We start from the raw sequence: 12,631 nt of genomic DNA, 5'->3' as shown, positions 1-12,631 counted from the left end.
AATATAAAAGGAGGGGGGTCCTAGTTTTATTTATAATATGGATCACATCAATGCGATACCCGGTATGACACTCCTAAGAAGAGGGGATACACGTGGTATTACCGCATCGATCATCATATCCATATCTACCCTTCTTACCCCGTTAAGGTATTAAAGCGCGGATTGGTCTCGACCTTTATTGCATGCTATTACTCGTCCTATTCCTATCAGTCTCAGAGGGATTTAGGACTACTATTCCTATAAGAGGGAAGATTTTAGGCTGATTCTTGGTTTTTAAAGGTAAAAGGATTAAGGCGACATACAAAACACGTAAGACTGCTTATTAGGAAGAAACATATAAACAACTAAGAGGCTCATATAAACCTCCTCAAATAAAGCACATAAATAGCATGATTTAAACTCATTTAGGGTCAGAATTTAAAGGTACTAAGGCAGGGTGCTTTAATTGTTGAAGCAGACCATATTTATTACATAACTCAGATAAGAAGTCTGAATCAGGCCTGCCTGCTGGTTGTAGCAATGCTAATTAAACAAAGGCGAGTTCAGTTTTATCAAGCAATTACCTTAGGCTTGCCTAAGTGTATTGGTGATGTCCTATAAGCATGATATCTATCACTAATTAAGGAGGTGGCAGAACAGTGGTTAATTTTAAAACAGGCAATTTGGACCCTATAGGCATGCTTTCTAAACCGTATTAATAAAAGGAGTAGGTTGCTTAAACTGATTCATGATAGGCATGAGTCAAACTGATTTTAAATAGACTGATTTAGATCCTATAGGCATGATCTCTATTATAGCTGATTTTAATTCCTATAGGCATGGTATCTAAGGGTTAACGATTGATTTTGATCCTATAAGCATGGTATTTAATTGAACATGCAGTAAAGTAGGCAGGATTTATTCAATTAAAGTCAAATTCCTATGGGCATGATCTCTATTTGTGTGAAAGTAAAACATGCACAACTTGAATAGAGTAGATCTTATAGGCATGTTCTCTACCCTTCTAATAGCTAAAACATGCATAATTACCCCATCCCTTTCACTAGCCAACCCCAATATTTGTCAAATTATTACAGATCAAATACTGAATTACATCAGAAAAGTGCAAAATAAGAAGTTACAACCATAGGAAGCCTCATTCTGACTTCCTCTCTGAGTTATGGAATAAACCACCTCAAATGCCACTTGTTTCAAAGCCTTTCTCCGACCTGGGTGTGTTAAAGTTCCTTAAGAGTTTCAAGGGATCCGGGGCAATGCTTACACCTAGGTTTGCATAACCAAATAGAGATGAGTATAGTGTGGAAGGGCCAGCCCTTATGTGTCCAAGTTCAGAGGGAGCTCAAGGGTGCCAAGGCAAGGCTCACACAAAAGGGGCAGAACCTAGGTTCTAAGAATATAGTAGAAGTGCAGAACACAGAGATTAATTTAAAACTGGGTTGGAAATAGTAAGTAGTAAGGGTGTTTTGAAAACAGTAGTAGTAAAACTCAAACTACACAGAATCAGCAGTTACACAATGGGGTCAGGGGTTTTGGGATTACATTGCATGAAGCATATGACCCCATGAATGGTCAGGTTTGGTCATGTACAACAATAGATGATGCTGCCATGCCCACAAACCAGCCAGAGAACACAAACACATAGGGGGATATGGGGGTTTGGGATTCACTAGTCAGCAAATCACATAACAAGTGACTGACAGAGTACATACATAAGGGAAAACATTAATTTAGAAGGGGGGGAGCAGATTACATCATGCTTAGTAATGTAACTTGATTGCATAAACATAAGCAGAAGCAGGAAAGGGTGAAGGAAACTGAAACAACTAAAGAAACGTGTTGTTGTTGATGCTTGAAGATTAATTAGGACATACCAGTGGAGAAACAAAGTGCAGAAAGAAAAAAGTAGGCATAATTCCACAGTCTAGCTTTGGCTTTCAGCCGGCTAGACAAAGCAGTTGCACAAGTAGTAGTGGAGAAAAGAGAGAAAGTTTTGAGTATAAGTGTGTGTTCTTGAACTCAATTGTTCCTCTCTTTGAAAGAAAAGAGGGTGGGTATTTATAGTTTTGAAAACAGGTGAAGAATAAGGTAATAAGTAGAGTCCTAACACAAACATGGAAACAATCACAAGTTAGAATCTATTACCACAAGTGATTCCCTTTAATTAAGGAATCACTGTTTAACGGGTAGCAGTAGGTCTAATTAAGGAAAGAAAATCAGTTTGGGGACAGATTGATTATTGCCATAAAAGGGGCAGTAAAAGCATGAAGCAAACAACAAAGTCTAACTACAAAATATGCTTATTTTGGGAAAGGATTCAGCAAGGTAAAACATCACAGTAAAGGGAAAGGAATCAATTAATTTTAAATAGGCGAGTAAAATTAGGGCTCGTAAGAAAACCTTTTTCAATTAGTCGGAATATTGAGGAAATCAAGATCAATCAAGAAAGGAACATGATTCTACACTTCACCATATAAATAGCAAAGGATGAACAAGCATGTAGAGTTAAACATGTTGACAAAAGAAACAACACAAACATACAGTAGCAGTAGGTGTAAGCTAGGATTTAGTAGCAAGAATATATTCGAAGCACAATAGTCAAGTAGGTCAAGTAGTCACATAGAATCAACAGTAAAGAAGAACATAGTAATAGGTAAAGAGAAATCATAAACAAGTAAAGGTCTCACAGTAACAAGTGAGGAAAACATTTTTTAAGAAATTAGGGTTCTAACAACAGCCGAGTTAAAAGAATAGTAAGAACTCAGAATCAAATAAATCAAACAAGGAAAAGGATTCGAACACACAGAACTTAATCGAAACAAGTATGCGTATAAAATAAATAAAGAAAGTTTCAGAATCCCGGATAGAACCAAAACACTTAGGGTTTTCAATATGCTGATTCAAATTAAAGAAAAAGCATAAATAAATCGTTTGAACATAGTAAAAATCATGAAACAACACAAAAAATCAGAGAAGAGATCTTTTAAAAGAGGTTAAGAGAAACCCTAATCATTGAAGACGAAGAGTTGTTTTGAAAATCGGAAAATTTTAAAGGAAAACACTTGAGGGGTTCATAACATTCACAGATCTAAGATAGATCTGAAGAAAATTGAAAGATCTTAAAGGTTAGGGTTTCAGAGAACCCAAAAAAAGGTGAGAAAGACCTTGAAAAGTTACTGATCTAGCCGGAAAAGTCATGGATCTGACTTGAACTGCCATGTATGGCCGGAGAAAAGCCATGAATAGAAGTTGAGCAAGGACTGGACCAGATCTCTTCAAGATCTGGACATGAAATCACACAAACGGGCTACCAGAAGAGGTAGGTGACCGGTGTACATCTTAAACAGCCATGGGAAGCCATGAATTAAGTGGGGATTGAGGTGGGTTAGGATGGGATGGGGTGGCGGCGGCTAAGGTTTAGGTGAGGCTGCATAAAGAATTGGAGAGAAAAGGGATTCAAGGGTGGCGGGTGGTGAGAAATAATTTAGGGTAAGGGTTCGTTTGGGGTTAAAAATGGTATGGGGGAACGTTGGCCGTTGATCTAAATGATCAATGGCCAGGATTAAAATGGCTAGGTGGGGAATCCGGGTTGGGTCGTTTAGATTGGTTTAGGGGTCAGGTTTGAATGGGAATTGGGCCGGGAAATTGGGTTTAATTTAGGCAAAAATTGAAATGTAATTGGGCTATTATTTAAATAGCCAATTTTCCCCTTTTAAAATTATAAAAATAGTAAATTAATTTCTGGAAATAAATTGAAAGCACTAAAATAATTTATAACATATAATTAATAGTTTAAAAATATAGGGCTTAATTTTATGAATATAAAAACATAATTAAACCTTAAAATGGCTAACATTGCAATTAGATGCAATTTGCTTTGAAAATACTAAATAAATAAAAATATGTAAAAACTACCTTAGCGATATTTTTGCATATATATGAAAATTCAATAAATGAATTATCAAAATAATAATTTTGGAAATAATTATTGGGGATTTTATGGATGAAAAGGGAAATAAATAAATTTAAAACCCTTAAAAATTATGGAAAAATAATAAAATACTTGGTCATGCTTATATATGCATATGTATGCTATTTTGAAAGTATTTTGCATATTGAAAATATATAGGGAAAACTGGGTATCAACACGTGGTTGCCGCCATTATGACACACGTTCTTGGGCAACCGAAACGTTTCGTGCCCTATCAGATTCAATTGGTAACTCTTGGATTTCGTGCTTTGGGGGAATTTATGTCTCTAATAAATATAGGGAACACATCACTCGATTGACACACTTCTCTACTTTGTTCTTGAAAGAATTTTGTGGATATACTTTCTTCTTAATACTCTGAATTTTCGTTCGCTACCATTTGACTGAAAAACTTTCATCCTTCCTTTTCCTTGTCTTTTTGCCGCACCATCTGGACGAAATGGCTGGAGATTCTTCTAGCACTGATCTCCCTATCACAATTTCGGCGCCGGAAAATATTGCTCTGGCTACCGAGGGAGTAAAAGTGGTGGAAGATGAAGAGGTCCCATCAGTAGTTGAGATCTTGCCTCATCCTGGGAGAGAATGGAACGATTTTTGCGGTCGCGCCGGGGTGGAGCCGGAACATGTCCCTTCTATTATGAAAGAATAAGACATTGCATAGTTGAAAGCTAGGTGGGGAATCCCCAGTTACGTTGACATGCGACCGGCGGTGAGGAATGACATAGTTCATTTTGACCGTCCCGGGTACTGCGTGTTTAATGCCTACCCCTTTCTTATCGGATATACACTTCCTCTCCCTCCTTTGGTGGTAGATTTATGCTGGTTTTACGAGGTATGCCCTGCCCAACTTTCACTGTACCTGTACAAGTTGTTCGTCATGTTGCTCAAGTTTGCGGAACTTGCAGGTTGTGAGATCACTTTGGACCACATGCTCAATATCTTCGCCCCTCAACTCATTCGCGGCACGATGCTCCACATGCGTCCTCAGGGGTCGAAGAGTCTGGTGGTAAAAATGGACGACAGGGCTAACCATCGTTTCTATGAGAATTATTTCTATGTACGGACCGAGCACATTGTAGTGGATCCAACGGGGTTCCCTGAGAGGTGGAACTTTGTACGTAAGTTTCTTACGTTTTTAGTCGGCGGGATATCCAACCACTTTTTGCTATACTAATAAACCCTGTTATGTTTCTACAGCCGAGAAATTGCCCCCTCTATCTATTGAAGGTATCCGCGAATGGGTGAGCGCCATCCTTCCTTATACGGCGGGGGTTCGTACATGGTCGACCTTTTATGAAAAATTTGGATGCAAGCCCCTTACAGGTGAGATGCCGTTTCTGTTTGTTATTCCTCCTCTCTTTTCACTTAGTTTCTTATGTGCTATTTGCTAATGGCAGGGAGAGTGCGGAGAGCGAGGGCTCCTCCATTGGCTTTTCGCCAACTAGCATTATCTGCTCGCCCGGCGGCAGCATCTACCGCTCGGTTTTCGTCGAGGGCTGCTTCAGTGGAGTCTGCGGCCATGGTTATTCTTGCGGGGTCCACTTCTCAAACTGAAGTTCTGACTCGTGTCGCTTGTCTGGCGGGTAGATCTCCTCGCGTTGAGGAAGAAGAAGGGTCGTCTAAGAGGTGGCGAGTGGAATTCGAGACAACCCCTCCAATTGTAATACACCATGCGACTCTTTATCGACAGGATCTGGGGCGAAGATTGATACCACTCCACCCGTAGAGATGGAGACAGCCGTCATTTCTACCCCGTCGACGAATATTTCTTCCACTGTCGTGGATCAGTAACCCGCCGTGGCAAGGGACTAGATTTCTGAGGCGGCCGTTATGGTTTCGAACGTACCCTCATCCTCCGTACCTGGTCATGCTTCCTCCTCACCTACTGAAAGGGGAAACAACATTGTGGTCGACAATTATGAATCCGAGTCGGACCTCGATCCTGATGATGTCAGGATGTTTGAGGAGGGTATTACCCACTTAGTGGTTCGTGCTAGAGGCCCGACCCATATTCTTGAGTTCTCTTCGGATGTTAATCTCCTAGGGGGACACAGAGGATCTGGTGCCACAGTTCGACATTTTGTGCTACGCTGTTGAGAACGAGTCTCTCCGGAACGTTCCTGATATCGATTTGATGAATGAGGTGGCGCTATGGGCTTGAGGGTATGTTGCACTTTTCTCATTTTTCTTGTTGGTATGGCTTTAACCCATCTTCTTGTTTTTCAAACGTACATGGTGAAAGTGGAGAGTATGCGCAGGGCCGACATTCGGGCCAAGATTTTCTTGAAGATGTTAGAGAAGTATCGATGCTGCCGCAATAAGTGCCGTGAGATATACGAGCGGCTGAGGGAGAATCCCGGTGCTCGATCCCTCGACGAGGAATTAGAAAAGAGACACCAGCAGTTGATGGACCTTATTCGCAGAAATAGTGTGCTTGAAGAGCAACTTCGCGCGAAGGACGAAGAGCTCGAGTTGGGCAAGGGGGTGGCCACAAAATGTGACTATCTGTAGGGGAGACTGAGGTCAATGCAGGCCGAGATGGATCAGAACCTTGTCAAGGTCGAGGCGATGAGTGCGTAGTGGATGGGAAAGTTGGTCGAGCTGGAGAGAAAGGTTGCCAGGTTGGAGAGTATCGAGAGTGCCTGGTATGCGGCTTTAGCGAGGGCAGCGGCCCTGGAGAACACTACTCGCGTCCTTCAGTCCGAGTAGGAGTCGAAGAGAGCGACGACCATACTAATGGAGGCGAGGTTTGAGGAACGCATTAATGGGATCGACCAAGAAGCTTCGACCTTAGGAGATCAGGTCACCGCTCTGAAGGCTGAAAATGAGCGATTATTGGCTCAAATTGAGTCTTCCTCCGCCACTCACACGAGCTTTGGGTTCATACTGAAGCTCAATGGGATATATACAAGGGTTTGTGGGAGGTGGGCAATGTTACAGAGGCCACATATGATGAAGCACGGGCAAAGGCGCGAGAGGCTCACATTAATTGTGGTTATGACTTGTCGTGCCACCTTTTTCCTCGCGGAATCGGGTTCATGACATTTGGAGGGACAACTCGTTCCTTTTGGGAACTGGGTTTGCATTTGAAGAGTCGTCACCTAATGATTTAAGGTGCATTAGGACACCAAAAAGGTTTGATTTGAATAACTAGAGATAGGGTAAGGGCTTGAAATTATTCTAAGGGAAGGTGTTAGGAACCCCTCAGAATCTACTAGTGTGGTTCCCGACCAGACTATTATTATGAATTGAGGTGCAATTAACATATAGACAAAATAAGGCTCAAATAGGAGGGGGTTTCACAGAAGGGTTTGAAAATGAACAAAAAAGAACGGTTAGAAAAGCTGATTTTTAAAAGAAGGAGTTGAAATTCTAAAAGAAAGAAATAAAGAATAAATGGAGGGGAGTCCTAGGTTTATTAAAAATATGGATCACCCCACACAATGTCCGGTAATCACTCCTCAGTGAAGGGCTACACGTGACATTATTTTGTGGTCATCATATCCATATCTACCCTTCCCACCCCGTTAAGGTATTAAAGCGCGGAATGGTCTCGATTACTTATTGCATGCTATTACCCGTCCCAATTTTATCGGTTCCGAAGGCACTTAGGACTACTAATCCTAAAAGGGGAGGGATATTAGGCTTATTTGTAGTTTCAAAGCTAAAAACTCTAAGGCGGCATACAAAACACATATTGCACATTTTGGGGAAAGCATGTACACAAACAGGGGCTCAGATATACCTCCCTAAACAAAGAAAGCATATAATTAGCATGACTTACACGTACTGCTTAGGTCTGATTTAAAAGCATTAATGACGAGGGAGATGAGATTGTTGAGGCAGTTTTAGTTTATTACATAACTTAGATAAGAAGTCCGAGTCAGGCCTGCCTACTGATTGTAATAATTAACGGAAGCAGATTCAGTTTACAGATATTACCCTAAGGTTTGCCTAAGTGTTTAGACGGGGTCCTATAGGCATGATATCTACTGAATTCAGAAGGTGGTAAGACAGTGAGACTCAAAATGAACTGTTTGCAATCCTATATGCATACTTGTTAAACTAGTTAAGGACTCAGATTATTAAAAGAGAGGCAGAATTTAAACAAATTGATTACAAGTTCTGCAACTGATGATTACTGATTTTTAGATCTAACATTGAGTGAAGCGGATCAGATTCAATTAGAAACTCATATAGGCATGCTTTCTATACATTGCTGATTTAAAACCTCATAGACGTGGTGTCGAAATGCAGAAGCCTTATAGACATGGTATCTATATGTAGTTTGAATATGCAGAAGTTGAAGGTACCTTATAGGCATGATTTCTATATGAAGTTTGAATATGCAAAATTAGACTAGACCTATAGGCATGATTTCTATATGTATTTGAATATGCAGAATTTAGAACATCCTATAGGCATGATTTCTATATGTATTTGAATATGCAGAAATATAGCAGTCCTATAGGCATAATTTCTACATGTATTTGAATATGCAAAAATATAGCAGTCCTATAGGCATAATTTCTACCCCTTTTGCATAGATAGTTACCCACCCTTTTCACTAACCAACCCCAAGTATTTATTACAAGCCAGAATAAACAAAATTACATCAGAAAAAGTTAAAAAAAATACAACCAGAGGAGGCCTGATTCTTGACTTCCTCTCTGAATTATGAGTTAGACCAACTCAAAAAATCAGTAATCCAAAGCCTTTCTCAATTTGAGTGTGTCAGAGTTCCCTAAGAGCCTCAATGGAACTCCGGGCAGTGCTCACACCCAAATTGTATCATCAGAATGGGACAAGTGCAGTATGGAAGGGCCAACCCTCAAGTGTCCAAGTTCAGAGGGAGCTCAATGGGTCTCAAAGCAAGGCTCACAAGAGGGGGCAGAACTTAAAGTCTAAGAGAGAGTGCAAGTGCAGAAACAGAGTTCTAAGGGGATAAAGGAGAGGGAAACAGCCACAAGCAAGTTGATAAATTTACACAAAAGGGTTCAGGGGGTAGGGAAGTTGCAAAGGGGGGGTCAGCTTTGGGCATGCACAGCAATGGAGATGTTGGCATACCTACAAGCCTACTAGAACATACATCAGCAGAGAATCATAGAGGTTAGGATCCCAGGGATCAAGCTTGAGTCATGGACTATAATATTCAGTATTGTCATGCCTTATGCAAACCATGGCATCAAACACATTGGTGTAGGGGGTGTGGGATTCATAATAAATTCAGAACATGCAGAAAGGAAATTTTAGCAAGCTAAAACAAGTACTGAACTGAACACCAGCAATAGACAGACAAGAGGGTAAAAGTATTAAGTAAACACATTGTTGTGAGGCTGAAAATTTAACCAGAACATACTAGTTCAAAGAAGCAAAATACAATAAAAGCAGGTAGCAGAACTTGAAAACGGGCCACAGTACTAGTAACAAGAGAATGCTTTTTGAGTGTGAGTGTGAGTTCAGAAAACTTAGTATGTTTTGTGTGTATATGGGTTAATGAAAAGCCAGGTATTTATAGTGTGAAAACAGGCAGAAAAATAAGGCAAGAAAATAATTATGGAACTGTGTACCAATTAAAATCAATCGGTATAAGAACCTCCTTTAATTAAGGAGTTAAAATCAAACGGTAACATGCAATTGCTAAATAAGGAAAGAAATCACATAGGGCTGAATATGACCAATAAGGAAGTATCTCGAGTACATAGTAGGTTATACAGGCTAGGTTCATTAGACTCTAATCAAGGAAAGGTCTGTAAGAATCCAATACAAATGTAATCAAGGTAAGGGAATTAATCAAATTGAGTAGAAAAGGTCGGGGTCGAAAGTTCAAAGGAAAATATTCAAATAGGTCCAAGAGATAGGGAAATCAATACAACAAGAAAAGAATCAACTATAAGAGTGCAATCAGAATTACACAAAGAGGTTTGAAATCAGTCCACAATTAAGGGTTATTTTGAGAAGGAAATTTAGCATATAAAATAGTGCATAGACATTAGGCATGCGAGGCTGAACTCATGACAAAGAGAATAATCACATGACAGTCATATAGGTTAGTTTCACCAACATTGGTAATAGAGAAAGGGGAGAGTATCAGAAGCATGCAAAAGGTCAAGTAGAAAGCCTTCCTGAAAACTGTACTCCAGTTCCAATAATCACATAAAGCAACAGAAGTTGAAACAAAGGTTTCGAAACTTAGTCAAGCAATAGATGAAACAACTTCAGAAACTCGAATAGGTCCAAAGAAAATAGGGTTTTGAAACCAAACAAGTTCAGAGATGAGGGACCAGCAAATCACATAGCAAATAGTTTCCGGACTCGAATAAACCCAAAGTTTTAGGGTTTTTACCGTCAATCAAGTCATAGAGATGAAAAACAAGCAATCGAACAAATACTAACACGGAAATATATTTAGAAACCTCAAAAGGAACAAAGACTTTTAACATGCACACTCCAGTAGAAGAACAACATAAAGAACACAGTAGAACATGTTAAAAATCAGAAAAGCTTCGAAATAATTTAACAAAAACCCTAAATCGGAAAAGGTAAAGAGGTTTCGAAAGCAGAGTTTTGAAAGAAACTTTGAGAAAACGTTTAAAAGCTTAGAGAAAACACAGATCTACAACGGATCTAAAAGAATTGGGAGAAACCTCGAAGGTTAGGGTTCCAGAAGAACCCAGAAGGTAAGAAAGGCTTGGAAAGTCATTGATCTAAGCAGGAGAAGTCAAGATCAGGTTTGAATAGCCATGGCTGGCTGGAGCAAAGTCGAAGATTACCGGAGACAACATGGCACTGAAATAAACCAAGGTCTGGACCAAACTTCTTCAAGGTCTGGTCCTGAGACCATAATAGTCGAGCATGTAGGAGTCGTAGGAGGCAGGTACAGGCCTTTAATGGCTTTAGAAGCCATTGATTCCGGCGATTTTAGGGTGTAAGCGGAGGGAGGCGTCTAGGGTTTGAGAGGAGCTTGAGAGAGAATTGGGAGAAGGGGGAATTCAAGGGCGGCCACAGATGAGAAATGATTAGGTTTGGGGTTAGTTCAGGTTAAAAAAGGAAGGGGCAAATGTGAGTTGTTGATCTAAGTGATCAACGGCTGGGATTAAAAGGGGATCCAAGTGGGTTATTTAAGAGGGTCGTGGGTCGGGTAGATTAGGACTTGGGTCAGGGTAATTGGGCCTCAGGTTGGGTCTAATTAGAATTTTTCAGATCTGGCTAAAATTGAAATGCAAATGGGCTAACATTTAAATAGCCATTTTCCCTTATTTATTTTATAAACAATAGTAAAATAATTTCTGGAAATAAATTAAAAGTACTAAAATGATTAAAAATACATAATTATCACATAAAAAAAATACTAGAATCAATTTTATATTATAATTACAATTAAATCTTAAAAAGGCTAATATTGCAATTATATGCAATTTAGTTTAAAAATACTAAATAAATTTGTAAAAATATGCAAAAATTATGTTAGCTATATTTTTTAGTATAAATATGAGAACCCAATAAATGAATCACCAAAAATGATAATTTCGGGGATAATTATTGGGGTTTTCTTGATAAAATAGGGCAATAAATTGATTTAAAAATCTTTAACAATTAAGGAAAAATAATAAAAATATTTGGACATACTTATATATGCATAAATATGCTATTTTGAAAGTATTTTACATATTAAAATATACAGAAAAAATTGGGTATCAACAACTGCCCCTCTTTACCCGAGAAGGATGAAAAAGTTGTTGGGTAAAGATATGATGGCCAATTTTGACCGAACAAAATATTTCGAGAAGGATTAGGCCGTGCTCTGGCTTATGAGCTGCCTACATATCCCTGGTCTTACAGAAATCAGGCCATATGTAGTTCAGGATTCGTCGGCGGAGTATGCCGATGGAGACTTTCAAGCACGGATGCAGTATTTAGGACGGAGTGAATGGTTGAAATCTGATGGGTCTGTGGGAACTGAAGTGGGATTGCTCCTGCCGAGATAGCCGTTGCTCGCCGGTTCGCCTGCAAATAAGTAACACAAGTGTATATTGTGCGTAAATTTAAACATGATGCAAATTCCCGTCAGACCATGAATGTTTGTCTTCGGATGGTTAGGATGACGTCCTTAGACCATGATGTACTGGGCCATGAAGCGTATAATAAAGGATTCGCAGGCCATGAAATGATGCTCTCAGGCTATGCGAATGATGCCTCCGAACCATGATGACTTTGAATAATGATATGCAAAAGATTAAAAGGGGTCCTCAGGCCATGACATGGTGTTCTCGGGCTATGAAAATGGTGCCTCCGAACAATGACGCCTTTGGACAATTTGGCGTTCTTTCAGCCATGCAAGTGTAAATAAGGCGGCGATCTTTCAGCCATGCAAATGTAGAGGTGGCGATCTTTCAGCCATGCAAATGTAAATAGTCGGCGATCTTTCAGCCATACAAATGTAAGTAAGGCGGCAATCTTTCATCCATGCAAATGTAAATAAGGCGATGATCTTTCAGCCATGCAAATGTAGATAAGGCGGCGATCTTTTAGCCATGAAAATGTAGAGGTGGCGATCTTTCAGCCATGCAAATGTAAATAAGGTGGCGATCTTTCAACCATGCAAATGTAGAGGTGGCGATCTTTCAGTCATGCGAATGTAAA

The sequence above is a fragment of the Nicotiana tabacum genome, chromosome 10 (genome assembly GCF_000715075.1).
Source record: "Nicotiana tabacum cultivar K326 chromosome 10, ASM71507v2, whole genome shotgun sequence".
NCBI lineage: Eukaryota > Viridiplantae > Streptophyta > Magnoliopsida > Solanales > Solanaceae > Nicotiana > Nicotiana tabacum.
Note: the sequence above shows the minus strand (reverse complement) of the source record.